We start from the raw sequence: 22,474 nt of genomic DNA, 5'->3' as shown, positions 1-22,474 counted from the left end.
TTAATTGGGTTAGAGGTGTAATTTTTACCCAGCAGAGATCTGCCAGCAGAGGCCTCTAATGTAGATGCAGTTCATATTGACAGAACTATGGTTTTGTTAGCATGACATTTTTCACCATGGTGTGGAGTAATTTCATGTCACCAGCACAAAGATCAGACCTGGTGGTCCGGCCACCTCTGCTCAGCCACTCTATCAGTGCAAGGTGAAAACCCTGGTGCCAAAACAGACAGCAGCATGCACAAAGCTCCCACCTCCTTTTTGCCAATGGCTACTCTGGAATTGGTGGTCTTTTTTGTCAAAGGTTTTGCAAATGGATAGAATATTTTTCTGTTTCCTAGGCTCAATCATTTAATCTTATCCCTCAAGCAGTTTTAGGAGCCCGTGTCTGACAGTGAAACAATAACCAGTCCTCTAATTCTATAGGAAGTGATATTCCAGAGAAGAGAAATATATTTAAAGTTTACTTATTAGCAAGAATTTTCTGCAATGGTTTTTGTAGTTTTACTCAGAAAATATCTAAATAATTGTCTATTTTTTCATTTGTTGTGAAACATTTGACTAACAAAGTATGGTGCAGAATAAAAAAGTGATTCTCAGACAGCTTTAGAATAAACTGCATAGTTATACCTTTAATATATGAAATTTCAACACATTAGTTACATTGTAGCTTTCTTCTACATGAACTACAAACAAGTATGGTGGTATCATTGACATGAGATTAAATATAAATTTATCTCAGAATATAGAGTAATTTGAAATTGCAATATCTTGGCTTGTGTATTTAAATACAATCAATTGTCTTAGCTAACATATGTTTATGTAAGCAAATGACCAAACAATGACAAACTTACAAAGGCAAGCTAATGTATTATCTCTGTGGACTTTCAGTCCTTTTAAAATTACATTACCATATGACCTGTGACCTCATTACAAAGACTAAAGGAGTCTCCTATCAACCATAAAGATTTAAACATCTCTAGTCAAATACATTAGCACCTTTTGTCTGATAAATCCCCATCTCAGACAAAAACCTGTTTATATGACTCTGCTGTCAAGTGACAGCAGAAGAGTGTGCTTCTTCATCCCCAAAGGATACAGTATTAAAGCAAAAGTTTCTTGCTACAGCAATATTAAAAAGTTTGAAAACACCAAATACTAAAGTCTGTTTCAAAATCTTAGCTTAATCATTCCGAATAATCTCAGTATTTTCTGCTATATAATAAAGTGCAAAACCTTTTTAACTTGGCATGAAAAGCGTAGTAATCTTGAATCACACATCCTATATTGGCATGTCTGCATGCAAAATTATAACTGAACTTTTAATATCTGAAAAAGCTTTTAGATGAAAATAACCTGGTAAAGTTCAGGCATTTCACATCTTGCAGGTGAACCTATAGGGGAGCTCTGTGGCTTCTTTCTGCAAAGATACTGGGCAGGACAAATAACCAGCATTTGCAGAGCTCCTTCCAGATCCACAGATGCCAGAATTCCATTTGTACCTCTGCACTTTATATTCCCCCAGATACCTGCTGTGGCTGTTTGTGAGACCCTTCCTGCGGGCACTGTGACAGAACTTCCTCCTTCCACTCTCACCTGGAAGGTTCCCTCGCATTTTCCAGTTTGTCACTCTGCTGAGCCTAGTGTGAGTCCCTGTTCCTGATGCCCCGGTCCCTCCCTGCCTCGGCAGAAGGAAAGCACTGGTGGAAGATGCACATTGCTGGGTGTGCAGAGGGCCTGTGGACCCCAGAGCTACCAGCCTAAACTCCAGGCCACATCCTCACCGGGGAGTGTGCACAGCAGGAGGAGAAAGCCTTGATAAAATTCCATGTGTATTCCAAAACCATGGGCACGACGTTTATGAAAGGAAAGGAAAGGAAAGGAAGGAAAGGAAAGGAAAGGAAAGGAAAGGAAAGGAAAGGAAAAGGAAAGGAAAGGAAAGGAAAGGAAAGGAAAGGAAAGGAAGAAGGAAAGGAAAAGGAAAAGGAAAGGAAAGGAAAGGAAAGAAAGGAAAGGAAAGGAAAGGAAAGGAAAGGAAAGGAAAGGAAAGGAAGGAAAGGAAAGGAAAGGAAAGGAAAGGAAGGAAAGGAAAGGAAAGGAAAGGAAAGGAAAGGAAAGGAAAGGAAAGGAAAGGAAAGGAAAGGAAAGGAAAGGAAAAGGAAAGGAAAGGAAAAGGAAAGGAAAGGAAGGAAAGAAAGGAAAGGAAATTATAAAAGGTCTATCAAGAATAGACAATTCAGTCTCATCTGACTGGATAAGACATTTCAGATCATCTGGTTTGTTGTTAGGATTGCCTTACTCCTTTGTTTAAGTGCAGCCACCTGGTAAGAACTATCCTCCTTCCAGGTTTTGACAGTCTCCTTTCTGCATTGTTGGCCCTTTTAGGTGATTTTCTGTAATTTTTTCCATTAATGGAGCTTACTATTGATATTACAATTGTCACTGATTAAAGGCTTTATGTTCCAACTGAAAATATGTTCTAGTGTTTCAAGTGTGATATTGGAGTCACCATCCACTGGCATGTCCATGCTTTCTACAAGGACACACACAAACCCAAGGGACTAAAGCACTACTGCTTTCAGGTGGCAGGGACGTCTCATAAGAGGCAATGTGACCTGAAAAATTACTCCATTCTTTTGTTGTAACACCAGGCATGGGCAAATTCACAAGAATGTGTATTGTGGAAGGGAAATAGGAGAGAGAAATTGTGTTTTGCCTTGGGAAAAAAATAGCTGCCGTAGTTTCCAGATTTCTGTTAGCAATATTGATATAGTTTGTGTATTCTGGAGAACTCCTGGTTATATTGCAGTGTATTATCACCTTCTCCTCTCCAAGATGTCTGCAAGACCCCTAGGTTTTTCCTTAGGTTCAAGGAATAATCCCCAGAAGGCTCTAATCCTCACTGAAAGCCAATCATGTGTACTGATCTCCTGTTTACAATGTACACAAACACATGCACACACACATATCTATGGGGAAAAAATTACAAAGTCAAGCATTCCACAATTAGGAAATAACACAATTTATATTGTCTGCCAAACATAATTTGGGCCAATTAAGCCTAGTGATACTCTTAAATGAGCTCTTTTAGACTTGGTGTACCTGTTGGAGGATGTTCACTTCATGAGCATCTCTCAATTATATGTTTTATCCTAATTACGATATAGTCTTGTCATGTCTTTATCATGCCCTGTAGGCAAATTTTTGCATATCTGTGTCCCTTAGTAATGTAGGCAGTAAAACTTCATAATTAATTAGCACATGGGGAGTTACTGAGAACAAAGGAGAGGAAAGTTCCCTCCCCAATTTCCAACATTTATTTACACCACTTTGGAGCAGAGGCACAACAAAAGCCTGACCTTGCACTTGTATCTCTGCATAGCTGGGGATCATCGTGCCCTCTTCCCTGCTGGGGAAGGCAAGGCTTGGCTGCCTGCAATGTGTGGGTGCACAGGAGTGCACGGTGAGGTGCTCAGAAAACACAACTGCTGAAATGCAAGACACCCCTGCAGCATCTGGACAAATGTGGATTTCCACATTTAATCGTTTGAGCAAGTTTTGAAATGGGTTTTCTCAGTGAAGACTGAGTCTCTATCACCTTTCCTTTGGGCTGTTTATGGAGCAGGCACTGCACAGAGCAGCTGGGGTTGACAAAATGGCTCAAAGTAGAGATGTTCCTATGGAATGGTGAAGGACATATCTATGATTAATTCACTAGTAATTTTCAAATACTTGCTCTAAAGCTGGAGTTACTCAAAGAAGAGAGGACAACTTTAATACTTGTAAAGGAGCATAATTTTTTCCAAGTCTCATTTTCACATGTAGCTGAATTTTTCATCAATTTTGGTTTTTATCACACTATGGATGCAAAACAATCTGTTAGAAGTATCTAAAAACAGATATTGGTAGGAAAAAGTGATTTAAACATCTATTTCCTCTTGCATTAGCAATTGCAATATGACTGAAGAAGGGATAAACTCTGCAATCCTCTGAACCAAACTCATTACTTCTTTAACAGTATGCTCAAAGTTTTCTGTGCTTCAAGCTTTTCTAGAAAAATCACTTTCTTAATTTCTGCTATTTCTATTAGCCCCAGACCCTGTATGGTTCATACCAGCTGCATTCAACAGAAGGGATACCCAACTGGGGATACAAATTGCCTGCTGAATAGCCCCCTCTGACTCTGTGCTGTTCCTTTTGACTTCAGATGGCACAGAAAATGCTCTCCAGTCGACTTGCTTCCAAATGCCAAAAAATAACCCAACCCCCAAACTTCTAAACATAAAACAGAAGGAAAGCTAAATTATTTAAAATAATACTGCAAAACAGTTGTATCAAATATAACAATAAAAAAAAAGTTATAAAAGCTGTGCCTCCTGACACATAAAGATACCCTGGAGAATGATTTTGTATTGTTTATAAAAGAGTTTATATACATTAGAAATTAGTTTCCATAATTTTCTTACTGAAAACAGTGTTTTCAGAGGCAAACAGACTTTTTTCATATAACTGGATATCTGCCTGGCAGACATAAATATGCTTCTGTCAAATTCAGCATTCTGCCATGGATATCAGAAAATATCTTGGGTTGACATGGACATGGTTTTGCTTCCTTTATTAATCTTTCAATTCTGTGGTTCTCACATGACCTGGATCTATTCTGATCTTCTGTATTTTAACAGAAGCTCTTGCCAGAATACTCTTTTAACTTTGTTTGTAGTTGCAATGCAAGAGGCCTGCAACTCTTGCTTTAATTTGGGACCGGACTAGTTTCTTCTTATAACTGAAGACAAATGGCAGACATCACCTTCCTCATTCCTCCTGAAGTAATGCCTCAATTCTCTGTCTAGGTCAGCTGGCTAAATTACTTCCTTTCTAAACAGTGAAGTTCTGCTGCATATAGAGGATCATGATTTTTTTGTGCTTAGTATAAGCAAGCACTGAGAGAAGTGATGTACTGAGAAGAGTATTCTCTGCAAGATACATATAATATCTTTTCTGCACCATGTGTCTTGCTGCAGACCCAGGTGTAGCTGTAGGTCCAGATTATGGTAAATATTTGAAAAATGTTGGGCACCACTTAGGGTCAATTGACTAGCAATGACCAGAGGATTAGAAATTGCATTCTGTAGAAAAGGGTTTTTTTCTCAAAAGCCTGTAAGAGGTACAGGGACATACAGACCAGAAACCTGGACTTTCCCTTATGTTAAAATGGCTCCTAGCTAAATTTCTGGGGCTCTGTATGCTACAATAAGAGAGGCTTGTCAACGTAAAGCTAATAGTCAGTGGTGAAATTCCTTATCCTAGCTAAACAATTGAAATGTAAAGTGCAAATTAAGGATCAGAAAAGAGAGAAAGAAAATACGGTGTAAAAAGATTCTAACAGAGGCTCCTGACTTTGTTATATCAACAGTTGAAGTTAAAAGGTTAAGGGGTTGACCTGACTGTTAATGTTTCTTCATCATTTCATTTATGAGAAAGAAGAAGGCAAGAAATCTACCATCCCTGTTATCAGGTTAAGTTATTCTGCTTGAGTGGGACAACTTAATACTCCAAATATACAAACTCCAAAGTGGATCACACAATAATATTTCTTTCAGACTGTAATTGGAGTAGATCCATTTGTTTGAGTAATTGCCCTCACAGTGGAAATCCGTGCCTCTGTATTTGCACAACTGCAATTATTTTCTAGGAGTGAACCATCTGCATTTTAATATCCTGTAGATTCAGTGCAACACAGCTATTAAAATATCTTGACCTTTTCAGTGTTCCATAAATTGATTGTCTGTTTGTTCCAGTCCTCCCTCATCTACAGTCCTGGAAACCTTAGAAGAAGAGTTAACATGGCTATCTCTGCGTGGTATCTTGTATATTTATCAGCATTTTCAGAACCACACTGCTGGTCTCTTGAAGGCTTGACAGAAGTTACATACTGTGTGCCTGAGGTGCAGTAGCATATAAAATCATGCCAGAAAAGGCAGGGATGAGTGCCACAGGTGGGTTCACATGGTCCACCACAGGTGGTCCTATTGAAGGTCACATTGCTTGACCAGAATTGGTATCAAATTGTGATCTCTCCAGTGAGTTATTCTGACAGCCACATAAACCTCCAGCTAAATAAATATCATGTGCGACCTTCAACCAACCAAATTTCAGTGTTTAATTAATGTGTTTTTCCTAAGTAAATTAAAAAGCAGAGGGAAAATGCTTCTGTTTTTTTAAGGGTGAATAAAGCAGAAAATGTAACACCAAATCTAAACATGAAAGGGAGAGAATCCTCTTAAAGTTGAGGATGCAGTGGTAATGCAAAGCAAGAAAATGATTATTCATTTCCAGACATCACCTCAAACTGACGGACTAGTGAAAAGAAGATATAAATTGTAATTACTGCAAATGCTGGAGGAAGTTGCAGAGAAATAGCAGTTGCCACTTTTTCACTGCTTGTCCTCCATCAAAGAAGGGAGAGGGAAAATTCACATTTGGTAGTGTTTATTGCAATTATTACACCCTCAAAAAAAAAAAAAGAAAAAAACCAAAACCATAGAAAAAAATCAGAAAGCTCTGAGGTGTCTCAAATTCTTCCTCTGAGACTAAATGTGGAAATTTTTTCAGAAGATGCTTTTACACTTCCAGATGTGCCTTCAGGTCCCACGTGTGCCTTGATGTAAATTTCTCTGCCTAGAGAGTGTGGAGCTGAAGAGGCCATTACTGCTTTAGCAGCTTCCTACAAGCATAGCTCAAGCCATCTCATCTGCCCCTTGAAGAGCAGCAGAAAGAGCTGTTTTGTGTCCAGCACGGAACAGAATTGGACACAGATGAAGTGACCTGCACTGCTGAAGTGTGGCAGAGCAGGTGGGCATGTCCTGCAGCTCAGCCCTGTTACACTGACCACTACCACGACACTGCTTCTGACAAATCTCTGTATCAGCTGGGGCCAGACCCTGCTGTGCTCGGACATGCATCAACATTTGAAGCCTCATATCCAATATGGGGTGTGGGGAGTGCTGTGAGACTAGGAGACAAACCATGTAAGAGAGCCTGAAACACAAAGAAGACTTCAGTTCTTTTCTTCTCTGCATCCCATGGAGAGCAGTGCTGTCTATCCAGCCTCCTGCTGAAAGCAATACCAAAATGAAAAATAATCATATTAAGGCAAATCCAGACAAAACAGAACAGTTGTTTATGGGAAGAGGAAAGCAGGTTTAAGAATTTTATCCTAGTTTCAAAAACATAAATCTTAAGATTGTTAATAAGTGTCACTCTCAAGTTTTTGGACTTAATGGTTTTTGATTCCCATTGACCTATCAAATGTGATGAGTAAAACTCATATGTCTGTATTCAATTAATGAGAACATTTTGAATAAGCCACGATAACCTAAATCTGGTCACTGCCAAGTTGATGCTACTTCCTGCAGATCTGCTGCTGAAACTGGAGCTCCTGGTATGCTGACCAGTAGAAAATGTACAGGCCTTTTACCAGCAATAAAGACCATCATATGCTGATCATTAGTAATAGTAATCTGCACGTTTTCCTTCTTCTTTGTTCAATGTAGAACAAGGCTTCTCTTCTGGTAATCAAAGGTTTCACTGCTGCTGGATTATATTATCTAAGGCATTATCTATGGATATGTTACCAGTGCTACCATTTGTTTCTTAACAGAGACTGGACATCATCCCATTATCCCAACATAATAGAAGAAGCATAATGGTCAGGAGGCAAAAAAGCATTTATTGCCTACATCACCCACAGAAGAAAAAAACCTGGGACATCTGTGGTGGTATAATTTGACTGACAACCAAAAAGCCTGCAGTAACATCATGCTGTGGCTTATTGTGAGAAAGGCAGGGGAACAGAGGCAGGCATCTTCCAGCAAAAATAATCACAGTAGGCCAGAAAGAATGGAAACTTGTACCAAGAGATTAACCCTCTATAATGATGGAGGTAATAGCTTATATGAGAATATATCTCCAAATTATCTGTTTTATCTCCAGTGAAAAATTAATATGTGAAGGCCAACCTATAAGATTGTTTGGAGTGGGATGAAATAACAGTGAAGTGTATTATTGTGATGTGTTATTTATTTACGACATTCATGTTATGTTCATTAACCTCCAGCCAACATGGGGGACCTGGAGTAAACACACTGTAAGCAGGGAACTCTGCCTTGCAAAGCTTGCTATCCAAGTGAGTGGTAAATGAGTCGAGGAGAGGTACAAAGTGTAGGGACATACCCAAGCCCACATGAGAGATGGGTGCCAGAGCCAGAGAACAGACAATAAATCCACAGTGCTTGCATCTTACACTTGGCAGACAGGCTGGGCAATTTACAGTTCTTAAAAGGGACAAAATGAAATATTCCTCTTGATGTCCAAACATTCTAACACATAAAAACAGGACAGTATGACTGGAAAAAAAAAAGAGCCCATGTAGCTGAAAATTGTTCAGAGACCTTTTCATAAATACAAAAATGTTTTGGTTGTGAGTTTGAGGTGTAAGCTATTGTATATGTCCACCTATAGCCTCTCCAAAGTCATATACAACATAAATGCCTCACTGGAGGATTTCAAGCCAGGTCAAAAAGAGAAAGAAGGACAAAGGGGAAGGATATTTCTTTCTTTGGTATCCACTATATTTTATTTTACTTCCCTTGTCAAGGTTTTTAATTGATTTCTGAGAGAGATTTGACCAGAAATAGTTTGAGAGGATGGTGCTTATGAATTTGTGCGTATTTTATTGCTAGGATATTCTGCCAATATATTACACATTTCCAGATCTTTCAAATAGTATGTGCTCAACACAAAGTGAAAAGGGTTTTACTCATAAAACTTAGTTAAAAGGAAGTGTACAGTTTTCTTTCTGGAAAATAAGAATGAGTCATCTATGCATGCATTTGATTTCCAGATCCAAGAGTCTGCAGTCTAGACTTATGGTTTTCATTTTTCTGTCAGACCTAATCAGTCTGTACGTAGGCTGTTACATCCTGCTGTCAATAGGAGGTTCATGAGGATATAAAAAACAGAGCAGGAGGTACTGAGGTTTTCTTCCAGGTGAGAAGGTGCAATCATTTTCCAGAGTGACTACTAAAAAAAAAAACCCAAAAACTGTGACCTTTAAGGTGAGGAACCTTTTAGTTGTCTCTGTGCCTCATCCACAGAGAAATGACTGCCTATCTCTGCTCAATTCTGCATAAATTCATTTCTGCCTCCTCAGGGTAAGCAGGCTTTTAAGACTGTAGTTGTACTCTCAAGTAACAATTTAATTTGGCTCTGAGCTCTGCAAGACCACCAAAGGAATGGGGGATGATTTGCCTGAGAGAGGCTGCATGTGCTGACAGGTGGAATAAGGCACTTAGGGAATGAGAAAGTGGTGATGATATAACACTGTGTTATAAAAAGGAGCCTCAGAGAAGAGGTTTCTCTTCCTTAACTCCATGTCCTCAGAGTGGAGTCCATGTTCTCCCTTACTGCAAGGCTGGAGGAGCAAAAAAGCCATCAGAAAATATATACACACACACACACACACACACAGAGCAAGGATCAATCATTGCTTCATTGTCCTGGGTTGTGTTTATATTTCCCAGTCACTTCTCGGGACATCAGTGACTGAATGATTTTAGGAGTGAGAACAGATCAAGGTGTGCATTGGACTTAATTGTCCCAGATAGGAGGGGGGCAGAGGAAATCCTTCTGCTTCTTGTATAGACTTCAGGTGAAATAGCTTCTCCTTGTTTCTTTCTGAAGCAGAAGAGGAAATAAGGTATTTTTCAGTAGACAAACAGGAAGGAAATGTGGATTGAGCAGCAGCTGCCCAGTAGTCAGTGAAGCAGGCAGTGCAGCACTTTTCCAAAGATTTGCTGGTGTGAGTCACTGTCAGAGAGAGCAGTGCATGAGAGCAGGCTGTGGAGAGTATCCTATGCTGGTCCCCCATCCTGCCACCCTCAGCATTCCCAGTGATCTCCTCCAGACAATGTCAGACAGGGATCAGAAATTAGGCTTTTAAAGGAGAATACTCTGTAGCCCTAAAGCTGCAGCCCTGTCCTTTAAAAACAGATGGAGAAGTTCCTCACCAGTAGGAATGGTGCTTGGATTCCTATGTTCCTCCAACAAGAAATTATTGTAGCAGAAAACAAAACTGATGGATGCAGCTAATTAAAAGAAGAAGAAGCTTCAGCTTCTGAGTAAAAACTACACATGGACACAGTGATAATTACAGCACAGTCACACTGTCCAGGTGTTCTCTGATCCTTGAGAGAGCTGTGGTGTAGCAAATTTGAGTAAAGTAGCAGTGTCTCCCAAAAAGCAAACGATTTTCCATCCGTATCCAAACTAAAGCTGTCGATGCACCTGCCATCAAAGCAGTTAATAATTTACATGGGCCTGCAGGGGCAAAACATTGCTTGATCTGCTCAAGTCCCCCACTTTTCTTCTGTGGCATTTAAATCCTGAGAAGATATAAATAACCTATGTTTATCAATTCAGTTGATATTTAGCTTTGAGCAGCATATTAATTCATAATAAGGAGCAAAGAGAGCAACAAAAGGAGACAATACCAGTAGTAGAAATGGAAATAATATACAAAGAAAGGCAGGTCATGAAGCAGGTGAGAGCAGCCATCCCACAGCTCCCACTAAAATCTGCCCTGAGTGGTCAAACTCTGGTCTTTGGCACATTTCCATTCTTCCCTGCTTCAGGTGCTCTGCACTTCTCACCTTCCCCTGCCAAAGCAGAAATAAGCTGTAATGAGTACTTAAACCCAAATCCTCTTAGTGCCCAAATATTAGTGAATTACTATCCAAAACACAAAGGCTGCATTTAACACCCAGCTTGCTCGCTGGCAGTGCCTCCAGTGTGCAGTCTAACAGAGCAAGGTGCACCTGGAGGGATTCACAGCAATGACACAAAGTTCACATGTCCTCAATCTTCCCTTTGTGTTCTGTACAGCACGGCCAGAGGGCAGCAATTTAATCGCTTGAGTCACCCCTGGTAAAAAGTGCATTTGTTTCCTCCTCCTTTTTGTCTTTCAAGCTCTACCAACCCAGAAAAAAAGGCAGAAGCTCCCAGAAATCTTGAGGTAAACTGCAGTGTGCTTCCAGGGATTCTGACCTTGCTATGGCTCTCACAGGAAGCAAATCAGCGCTGAAAATAGGACTTCTCTGCATTCCCCATGCTGATCTGAATATTTGAAAATAACTGGAAAGCTTGTTCTTTCAGAGCCACGCTCAGCTTAGGCAATTTTTCCCGTGAATGTATATTGACACTACTTTCTATTTCATTATCTGTTTTCCTTGTAAACTAAGTTTTGTAGCTCTGAATTTGATTTCTGTTGCTAGTGCTTATTATGGCACCATGGTCATATCACAGTGTATCCAAGATAAGAGAGAGTTGTAGAGAAACATTTATGAGAACAATATAAACTCTTAGGAAAGATGGACAAGCTCTCAAGATCTGTTTCTTCAGGTCTGGAAATATTTATTATGATTGCTGCATTAAAGAGAGAATTGTAGGAGTGTAGGGAAAAATACCCATAAGTACTTTTGTCACCATCTTTAAAAAGTCGTTTAGAGTCACCACCATTTGACTCAAACTCTTTAAAATGCCAGTTTACATATTTTAATAGTTGCTGGCAAGGAAAGTTAGTGCTCATGATCTTTCTGTGAGGCTGCATCCTGGCCACAGCTCATATAATCAATTTTCAGGCTCCTCATAATGTTTTCCTGAAGTATCCAAAGAAAAGAAATGCAACTCATATAGAAATGATGTGAAGTAAAATCTGACATCAAAATGACCTGAGGTACTGTTATTCCCTAGAAATGAAAGAAAATTAAAGACAACATAAAGTACTAAAAGTATAGAAATGTTTCTGTATCTGGCAGGGCAAACTAGCACCACAATCCCAGGAGGTTTGTTCTCATTTTCATTATCACTACTGTATAGTCCACTCTTATGAAAAAATAGCTCTGCAAAATTTAGTTTTGTAGTTTTTAGCTTTAAACAATTCCAGAAAAATTGGGGGACAGGGCGGAGAGTGCTTATTTTTTGAAATCATGTTAGTTACTATCCTACTTTGGCTACATCATGTTCTTATACTCATTTTCCAAATTTGACTATATATATTTAAAAACAACAGGAGAGGATTTTTTTTTATTAAAAACATTAAAAACAACCACTTGAACCATGAGCCATTTTATCCAGCTCTGGTACTGAATTTCTTTCCTTTGCCAGGTTTATACATATGTCAGTAGTTGAGCATTTTGCTTTTTTTGCACAGCTCTGTACAGTAATTGCATCTTCTATGGAACATCAAATCTTTTGGCAAGAAGACCACTGTACTAAAGGAATACCTGTTCATGTAATTGGGAGATATAATCCAGAATAAATGCTTGGCACATGCTATAATGACTGAGATCTCAACACGTCAGAGTAAATGATTCAATTCAATTGCTAAATTTTTTCAACATGGAAAAAAAATTCCCACTGACCTTGATTGCTGTTGGTTTGATCTGTATCTTTGCAAACGCCCAAATTTTTAGTCAAACAAGAACAAAAAATGTAGTTATGCTTGCAAATATTTAAGCATGTTTACATTTCATGGAGTATTGGAAAGTGACAAAAAAGAAAAAAAAAAAAAGAGACAGAAGAAAAGTGAGAGACACCTGCTCTGTTAGTGTGTCCTGCTTGCAAGTTTGCTCCTCACCCCACTGGGGACAGGAGGGATGAACCCCAGTCCCCAGGGTGAGGGACTCGTATGACACAGCACAGTCCCCATCTCTGCACAGTGGGGAGGATGCTGGGGCTGAGAAAAGCCCCAATCTATCTTTTTGAGGAAGAAAGGAAGGCAGCTGCAATATTTTCTTAGAAGTGGGTGACAGCTGAAAGTATGTCTTGTGAAGTTGCTCTTTGATGAATGTATAGCATACCTGGAGGAAAAATAGGAGTTTGCCAAGTGCAGACATCTCCTATTCTCATATAACTAAAGCTGCTTTGATCTCAACTTGACAAGCAATGTGTATATTATACTACTGAAACCACTTTAGTCTTTTTAACTCCAAAAACAAATAGCCCAGGGACCTAAATCTGCTCTTAGACACCTCCTCCTGGAACTCCCACTGCTTTTGGATTGAGAAGCATGAAAGGTGCAGCAGAGGAGGACTCAGGAATGGCACGAGTGGTTCAGATCTTCAGACATTTGCAGCTTGACTTTGTGTGTCTGGGTCCATGTTCCAGCCTGGATTTGGATTGCTTTCCAGGCGAATGGTAACAGTGCTGGTGGAATCATGAGAAGCCATGAAGTGTTTCCCTAATCTGCACTGACACTGACTTATATTTTATGTCTTTTTGCTTCCATTTCAGAGGGCTCAGCACTTCATCTATCTGTGGAAATTAATGATACATGTCTTTTTTATTTTTTTAGGACAGCCTATGATATCTAAAAAAGATGATTTATAAACCCTTTAGTCGGCTTAATTGTATCTGTCTCACTAAAGTCTGCTTGAAATATTGGTAACTTTGATTCATTTCTTGCTGAAATGAGAGCAGAATTCCCTGTATCTGGTATGTGCCTGCCTGAAATTCAGTAAGATAAGTGTAAGAAAGTTTGTGAAGAAAAACTGCCATATGTTGTGACACTGAAATTTGTCCCCTGCACATAACATTATCTTCTTCAAATATATCTTATCCAAATACCTACTGTACCTACATCAAAAATAGCAATTACAGGTTCAATAATGTACATTTCAAAATTCTTAAATGCATATTTGTTTGCTACATGGTATCAGAGAGTGCAATATACTCTGACAGAAGCTCTCATACTTCCATTTGTACTTTACAGTTTCCACTAGCTTCTAACTTCCAGCTTTGAATTACTTCTTGGTAGAATGTTTCAAAATTGTTAACAATTTTTAGATTAAATCTAATCCTGACATTTAACAAAGGTAAAAAACACTTTGATTACTTTATTGAAAGCTGATTAAAATACATTTTCAAACATTAAGTTCTTTAATAAAAATAAAAATTTTACTGGTGTAAGATTAAAATGTGTTGTGAAGGATTTGTTACAATTATTTACAGAATGAAGAAACCTATGAAAAAAGCCTTTTCAGCTGGTCCTGCTGAGCAGTGACTAAAGGAAACTCGGTTACATTGCACATGACATACTGAACTGCATGAAAGCACTATAGTCTTGGGGAAGAATATTTGTTTCATCTCCATCCTTCAGCTGGGGGACTCAGTGCTGATCAATCTGTTACCTTTGTTTGAACTGATCCTTCTTTCTCCAAAGCAATTTACACTTCTCTGGTAAATATGGGAAAAGGCTGCCTACACTTTCCTGCTGGGAAGTTAAGTGAGCACTAAAAAACAAAGAATCATACAATGGTCTGAGTTGGAAAAGACCCTAAAGATAACTTAGTTCCAATCCCCCCTTCCATAGGCAGGAATACTTTGCTCACAGTCCCAGCCAACCTGGCGTTGAACACTTCCAAGGATGGGACATCCACAACTTCTCTGGGCAACCTGTTAGTGCCTCACCATCCTCTCAGTAAAGGATTTCTTCCTTGCCTCTAGTCTAAATCTGCCCTCTTTCAGTTTGAAACCATTCCCTGTTGTCCTATCATGACAGCCCTCATAAATAGTCCTTCTTCAGCTATTTCGTGTGTTCCCTTAAGGTACAGGAAGATGACATAAGGTCGTCCCAGAGCCTCCTCTCCTCTCCTCTCCTCTCCTCTCCTCTCCTCTCCTCTCCTCTCCTCTCCTCTCCTCTCCTCTCCTCTCCTCTCCTCTCCTCTCCTCTCCTCTCCTCTCCTCTCCTCTCCTCTCCTCTCCTCTCCTCTCCTCTCCTCTCCTCTCCTCTCCTCTCCTCTCCTCTCCTCTCCTCTCCTCTCCTCTCCTCTCCTCTCCTCTCCTCTCCTCTCCTCTCCTCTCCTCTCCTCTCCAAAGCTCTTACAGTCTGGCTTCATAAGAGAAGTGCTGCAGCACTCTGATCATTCTTTATGGCCCTTCTCTGGACTTGCTCCAACAGATCCATGCACTTTTTTATGTTGGGACCCCCAGAATAATGAAATTCCTTTCACAATACTTACTCATGAGGGCTGCTACCACATCTAGGATTAAAATGTTTTATGTTGCACTTTGCTTTCTTTTAGTAAAGACAGATACTTTCCTTATCTCTTTCTCTCCCCCCTTTTTATTGTAAGAGTGACTTCCCAGGAAGAGATTTTCAAAATTTACGATCAATCAGTCTCCAGATTGGAAGAGAGAAAGGAGAGAAGGTACAACCCTGTCAATATGAGAGGCTGTACTTCTTGAATTTAATTTGTGTTCTGTAAGCAAGGAAGAAAATAAATAGTGTTTAGTTTAATATTGCAGGAAATTATGCAGTAAATGCCCTGAGAAATGTAGTGTACTGAGGCCAGGACACAGTCCAGCATAACTTCCCACACATAGAGCCATTTGCCAAGCCTGGCTTATGCACAGTTCTTGTACAAGTACTTAATTGCTGGGTATGGCTTTTTAGCAAATTATTTTACTTTTCTAAAAATTAATATGGATGTTTTTACACCAGAAGAAAAATTTTTCTTTTGTCTTCTAGTTATGAGCATACTTAGTATAACAATAAACAGTAAAAATTGGAGATCATTTAGGTCATTTATTCCATTCCCCTGCCTGTGATGAATTATTTTTTAAATTGCATTCATTAAAATTTTTTTCAACATATGAACAACACTGAAAAGTCATGTCATGCAACTGGAGGAAATAGAATACGATTACAGGAACATCTGCTGGAAACTTTTTTTTATGAAGTATGATATTTATACCTTGGCAATGAGCAATATTCACATTAACTGCAGATTATTTCTATAATTGAACTCTTATTCCTTTTGACAACTCTACCCAGCCTGTTTCCAGGCAGTCCAAGAGACCTCACCCCACTCTTTTGGAAGAAAAACATTTGGGCTGCTGGGATTTCAGGGTTTAAGTAGGTTGCGTAGTACCTGGGTATTGGCTGGCTTCCTTCAAGATATATACCTGCATATACTATTTGTGCCCTTAAAACAAGTATTTCTCTGTAAGAAAGAGAATAGAACAGATATAAAATGGCCAAAATAAATGAAGGCAAGGAGACTACAGCACTGCCCTGATATTACAGTAAGATGAGGAAAGTTGTCTGTTTTCAAGACAAAACTCAGTTGAAAGGGTTTTTTTTATGTACACAAATTCCTTTTCTTTGCATTTTCATAAACCAAAAAGAAGTTGTGATGACAGTTCTGCAAAAGGGCAAGAAAAGGTAAATAAAAATTACTTTAGGGGATTAATAGGATTAACAGGCTTAATGAGAGTGACTCTGAATACGTACGAAATTGTGTTTTAAACAAAAGCCATGCTTCTCTGGAACAGAGGTACCTTAGACAATGTGAATGCTCCCTCTGAATTTCAAATTGTCATTCCATTTCTTCATTGTGTGTGTATGTGCAATGGGCTCCTGTGAGGTCACCATGGGGCGAGTTCAGAGCCCATCTGGGATGAATGAGGAAATCAGTGACCGTGTAAACCATCATGTTGCCTCAGTCCTGATTTTTGTTTTAGCTGAGAATGAGAAGGTGGTAAGGGCTGATGGAATCTTGAAAGGCTTTCTGAGGCAGTGGGTATGAGTGGGAATGATGTAGCAGGCCAGGGCCAGGGCACCTGGCCAGAGTCAACATTGAAGCTGATAAAGAAACTGCTTCAGCTGGCACAGACTTAAATATATAGCAAAAGTGAGCCTTTATTCATTATTGTCTGTGCAATTCCAGACTCTTTATATCACCATAGCAGAATCACACCTTCTTCCTCCAAGTCCAGAGCAGGGGACTCAGGGAGAGCACCCTGTCTAGCATTTAAATGGTAGTGGAAATCCTGTCCTCAAATTAACAATTTGGGCTTTGTTTCCTGAGTGTGTTCACCTCCTGTTAGAAGCAATGAAAGTTTTAGGTTATCCTGAGCAGACAGACTGACAGGCTAGGGCTCCTCCATGCATTGTTTTATCTTTTCTCACTTGTGCATAGATCGATAAGGGTTAGTACAGGGCTGTGACTGTCCCTGTGCAGGCAGCTCAGGTAGCCATTGCACCCATTTAATGGAAACTCTGGCACAGCCTGTTGGGTATATAGAATTACAGCAGTCAAAATGTTTCTCTAGACATCCAATGAATAATGAAAAGAGTTTAATAGGTACTTCAAATGATCACCCTCCCATCCTTTGGGGTATGAAGTTATCTTTTTGAAGGGCTAAATGCATGCAAGTTGAAAGTTTCCTTAAAATGCATGCCCTTTTGTGACAAAGGGATATGGATACAAAGGTAGGGAGACAGGTGCTTTTGCACTGGTTTTATTCCTGAGCACGTTGACTGTATTTTGCCTATTTGATCCAGATTCATTCCCTCATTTAACTCACAAGGTCCCCCTTTGAATAGAAATCCCTAGGAAGGGGGCTGGGATGTAGCACCTGTATCCTTGTCTCAGACATGGCATTTTTGATACAGAACAGAGGCTGCCAAATGGCCACATCCACAGCTGGGGGTGGGTACAATGAGTTGGCATATCCTTTTAGTTCATTTCATGCACAGACTTTATTTAAACAGTTATTATAAATGATAAATGTTAGCTAACTTCACAAAGCCTTGAAGGAAGCTGACAGCAGGCACATACCAGGGTGCACATAAACTTGGGAAGTTTAGATTTCACGCTGGCAATACCTCTTTCCTTTCAATCCATAGTCTCTGTTGAGGGAGTGTCTTGTCATGTCAGCAGTAAATAACTAATGTAGTTTTCATATGGTGCCAGTAACCCATTAAAGGATCCTCCCTGTCATTCTTCTACTGCTCTTTGCTGACTTTGCACCTCACTCGTACAGGCACTGCACAGGCAGTGTCAAGACTTGCATTGTCTTTGCCTTTGTAATGCACAGGAAGCAGCTATTTAATAATATATTTCTAAGATAAGGCTAAGAGAGAAATGGCAGTGGGTGGGAATAAGGAGAACCAGGTTGCCTGAGTAGTCTGTTTTTACATCACAACTTCCTGGTTTTGCCATAATGATGACCTGCATGCTCTGTAACATCTCAACAATTCCAAAGCCCCAGTTAAAAAACACTTGAAAGGAAATAAGGAAAGGTAAACTACCAAAACTCATAAAACAAGATATATGCTCTGATATGGTACTGAAGAGACTTGAACATGCTTAGTAAATTAAGATGTGAACTATGCACATTAACTCTTTTGAATTCCTTGAAATATGGAGATTAGGAACCAAAATGGATCATGACTAAGAGCTGAGGATTTTTGGTTGAGGGAAGAAGTGGAGAGATAATCATGGAGACAAAATTCTGTATCAAAGGTTGTTATTATTCGGTCTTGTAAAGAACTTTTCAAAATATCAGTTTTTGTTCAGCATGCTTTACTCAAAGTCACTGAGGAAAAGGCATGTTGTATCTCTTTATAATTGTTGCTTAATGAGTCATTTAGTTTAACTGCTGACTTGTTCTCCCTATCAGGTAGTGGCAAGAGCAGCCTTTCACAAAACAAAATATACATGCACTGCCTTTCAGCAAAGACTGTTGGAATCAGTCAAATATTTAATGTGTATTTGCAAAAATTACTCTGTCCTTGCATTCTGTTTCAGGATCTACTTCATACCTTCATGTCAAAGATCTGTTTTCATGGATCACTGCTAATGAAGCTTTCAGATATGAGCCATAAGTATATGCATATTTTGTTCAAAAGAAGACAGTTTTTAATTGCTATTACCATACCTCGTACAGGAAAATGAGCTTCAGTCACATGAATTTTTTGTCTTATTGAATAAAAGAAAAACCGAGCAAAAGGGCAAATTTGCGAAATGGGAAAATCAAGCATCAGAGGTTATGCCAGTTACAACCACAAGAGAAGAGTGGGATGTAAAGAGGTTGATAACTGCTATTTTACAATTATTTGCAAGCACATTCAATAAGAACAATTTTTTATGTACACATATGTAAATATGGGTGGTAATTTAACCCATTTAAGTAAGGACAGCGCCAATGCAAGCAAGCTGTTAATAGTAAGGACAAAGAAACTCCATGTGTTTGGCTTTTATAATGTAATCAAAACCTTCAAAATAATATACAGATTATAAACATTGTAGCTCATGTTATTATGTATTCTACACATTTCTGTTTCACACATATGGAAAGAAACTGAAAGAATTTGAGTGTTATGATCAAATACTGGGTGAAAACACAGGGCTTCTGACTCAGCTTGCCTTACTACATCCCTCTACTTGAAAAATTTTTCCATTTTTCTTTCTTTATTTTCTTCAGGCAACTAATCATTTACATTTCATCAGCTTGTCTCCTCGCTGCCTCCAAAAGTAAATAACAATAATAAAAATCTTCATTTATGCTACTATTGTTTAATTATTCCTGGTACTGAAGTCACTGCTCTTCCTAGGAACAGAAAACCAGGATAGGACAGGGAACACGAGATACCTGCAGCTAAAGCATAATGGAATTTTTTTTAAAAGGCCGTTTCACATGGAGCTTAATTAGTATAAAAAGTTTAGGGAAAAGAAATAAAATAATGAAAGAGTGGTCCATTGTGTCTACTAACCATGAACAACTAATTTTGACCCATAGTCCAGGGATTCTCCTGTTGCTTTGGGGGCATACAGAGATGTTCCCCCTCCTGCCTCCAAGGACCCAGGAGCAAACACACACTTCTTTGTTCTTATATTCCTTTCCCTTAATGATGTGCGGGGAGAGAGGAAGCAGGACCAGATGAGCCTTTGCACTGACATCATGTGGCTGTTCCCTGCTGTGTTACACGCTGGTGTTACAGCCAGGCAGGACACTCCCCTGCTCCTTGTCCTCCCTCCAGCCAGCCCTGCAAGCCGGGTGTCTGATACCAATCCCGGTGAATTCAGAGAAATCTTTTTTCAGATCTCCAGAACATACTCCTAAAGGCAAAAGCCTGGTTAATACTCCAGCAGAGAACATCTGATTATCACATGGGGCTGGTCAGGAACAGTAATCAAATTACAGAAAGGAAAATATTTAGGGTGCATTATTTAAACTGCATTAGATATCTGTATGACCATTCCCAGGCAGAATGAATATTTCCTCAATTTAATTTAATTTTATTCCATTTAATTTACACCTTTCATTACTTCAGATGAATATTGCACTACAACATGTCTTCACAAAACAGGCTCTGCAGGAAATGGTGTGAGCTACTGACATAATTTCTACTATCATTTCTAGTACTGTAAAATATTGCACCAGTAGACAGTTTTGTCTTGAATAAAATATAAACCCGAGGTTCTTCTCTGGATGCAGTTGTGTGGTAAATATAATTGCAACCTAAATGTGTAAGTACAGAAATCAGTAATAGACAGAAACAGCTTCCTTAATGTTCAGATTTGCAATTTTTCCCTTACTACGTGGAAACAAAGTTAGCCAGGGCAGTCCCTCCCTGCATGATGTCTGTCCTGCACTATCCTTGCAGGTTTTGGATCTGGTGCCCACTGGCTAAAATCCAGGAAAACCAGAGCGTAGGTGCATTTGAGTCATCTAAGTCTTGGAGAACAATTTCATGCTCAACAAGGACCTTTGCATCTCACGGGACCAAAAATCAAGAAGAGCCTCTGCTTTTGACCAGTTTTCTAAGGGCGTTTGGAGTTTACTAGCAAGAAAGGCAGGACTTTAAGAGGCAAAGGGAATTTGATACTCTGACCACCTCTTCTTCCCACTCTCCAAATATTCCAATCACTGAGCTATTGTGCAAAAGCCAGAGCATTGAGCACTGTCTTCCTGCTGTGCACCTCATCAGGTTCCCCACCACCTGAAAACTAGTCCCAGCACCCTAAAAATATCCCTGACTCCATCAGCTCAACAATGGTTTCCAGAGATAAGAAATCATAGTTCTTTCTTGCTGTTACTACATGCTGGGTCTGAAGTCACTGAAAGGGTAAAGGGTGAATAGTCTGTGGATTTTACATTTCAAGGAAATCTTGTTCATTGTTCTCTGAAATTAGTAGCAGTACAGAGAGTACTGTGATTACTCAGTGTTGGTAGTTACCAAAAATCTGCTCACCATAAATATTGAACTGTGTCATTATCCCCTGTATATGCTGGGCTTCCATAAATATTGGCATTCAGTAACTAAACAGCTGGCTTTAAACTTGAGTAGGCAGTCATTAAAATGGCCATTAAGAGAGTTCAGAGCAGAAAAAAAAGCTGCTTCTTATTCGTTCAGGACACCGGAGCTCTCAAAAAGGGAAAATTTTCATTTAAATAGGTCACATATTCTGTATTTGATGTAATTTGTATTGTATCTCTGTTCTTCTCTTGTCCCTTCAGCTGAAAAAATATATTTTGCATTTTCATTTCCAGATTCATCAATACAAAATCAGGCTTTGTTTCTGCAGGCCCATTCCAGAGTCCTCCAGAAAAAAAGGACACATGCAAAATTACTTGCAAGGTCTTTGCATGGATTTTAAAACGTGCTTGAAAATACTAATATTGGAAGACCAGTGTGAAATGACTGAGCTATACTAAATTTTCGCAGGTTATATACCAATGCTTATAGCTGAACACTATACTCTTCCAGGAAAAATACACATACATGACTGGGAAACAGATAAAGGACAATTTCCTAGCTTGGACTTTCTGTTATAAAAATTGAAACATGGTATAATCAGTTGATCTTTCGTCTTGCGTTTAATTTAAAAATACTGAAGAATTTTAGGCAGTTTGAAAATAACTCTTCATTTAGTTTTTTGGGGTTTTTTTGTTGTTGTTTTTGTTTTTGTTTAGTTTTGTTTTTGTTTTTGTTTTTTTTTTAATTTAAAGCAAATGAATAAGGCAAGGCCAGGCTTCACCTTTTGGATGGGCAAAATGCCTCCTGTTACTTGCATAGTCACAACTGTTCCCAGGGAAGACAAGGACTTTTTGGAACAGGAGCAAAGCAGACCTGGCAATAGTGCTCCCCAGCATGCAGTTAGGGGCCATGCTGCTCTGCCAACCACTAGCAGGTGAAGCAACCTGAAAAATCCTTTATAGACCAAAATCCATGAATTCCGTGCATGAAGACAAGTCCACAGGCTTTTCTCTTTCCAGGAATTCCAGGTGATGCTGACATTTCTCATCTTTAAAAGTTACAGTTGCCATTAATTGCTGCTGGCCGACAGGTATCTCCATGATGAAGACACAGGCAGCTTTCAAATCCATGGGTTTCAGTCCCACAGCAGGGAGGGAGGAAAAATGCTGAGGTGCTGCCACCCAGCAAGCAGGCTCTCTCTGTCATTGCCATAAACTGCAACTCTCTGCCTGCCACTTTGGTGAGAGCCAATGCCAGCAAGCTTTGCAAGCAGATTATTGGTTTATACTCTGCATGAAAGATGTATCTAACAAGAAGAAATAAGATTAATCTAAAATCAGTTTAAGGGAAAGATTGCAAATTGAAATTATT

This window comes from Sturnus vulgaris, chromosome 5 (assembly GCF_052056855.1).
Source record: "Sturnus vulgaris isolate bStuVul1 chromosome 5, bStuVul1.hap1, whole genome shotgun sequence".
NCBI classification, from domain to species: Eukaryota; Metazoa; Chordata; class Aves; order Passeriformes; family Sturnidae; genus Sturnus; species Sturnus vulgaris.
Note: the sequence above shows the minus strand (reverse complement) of the source record.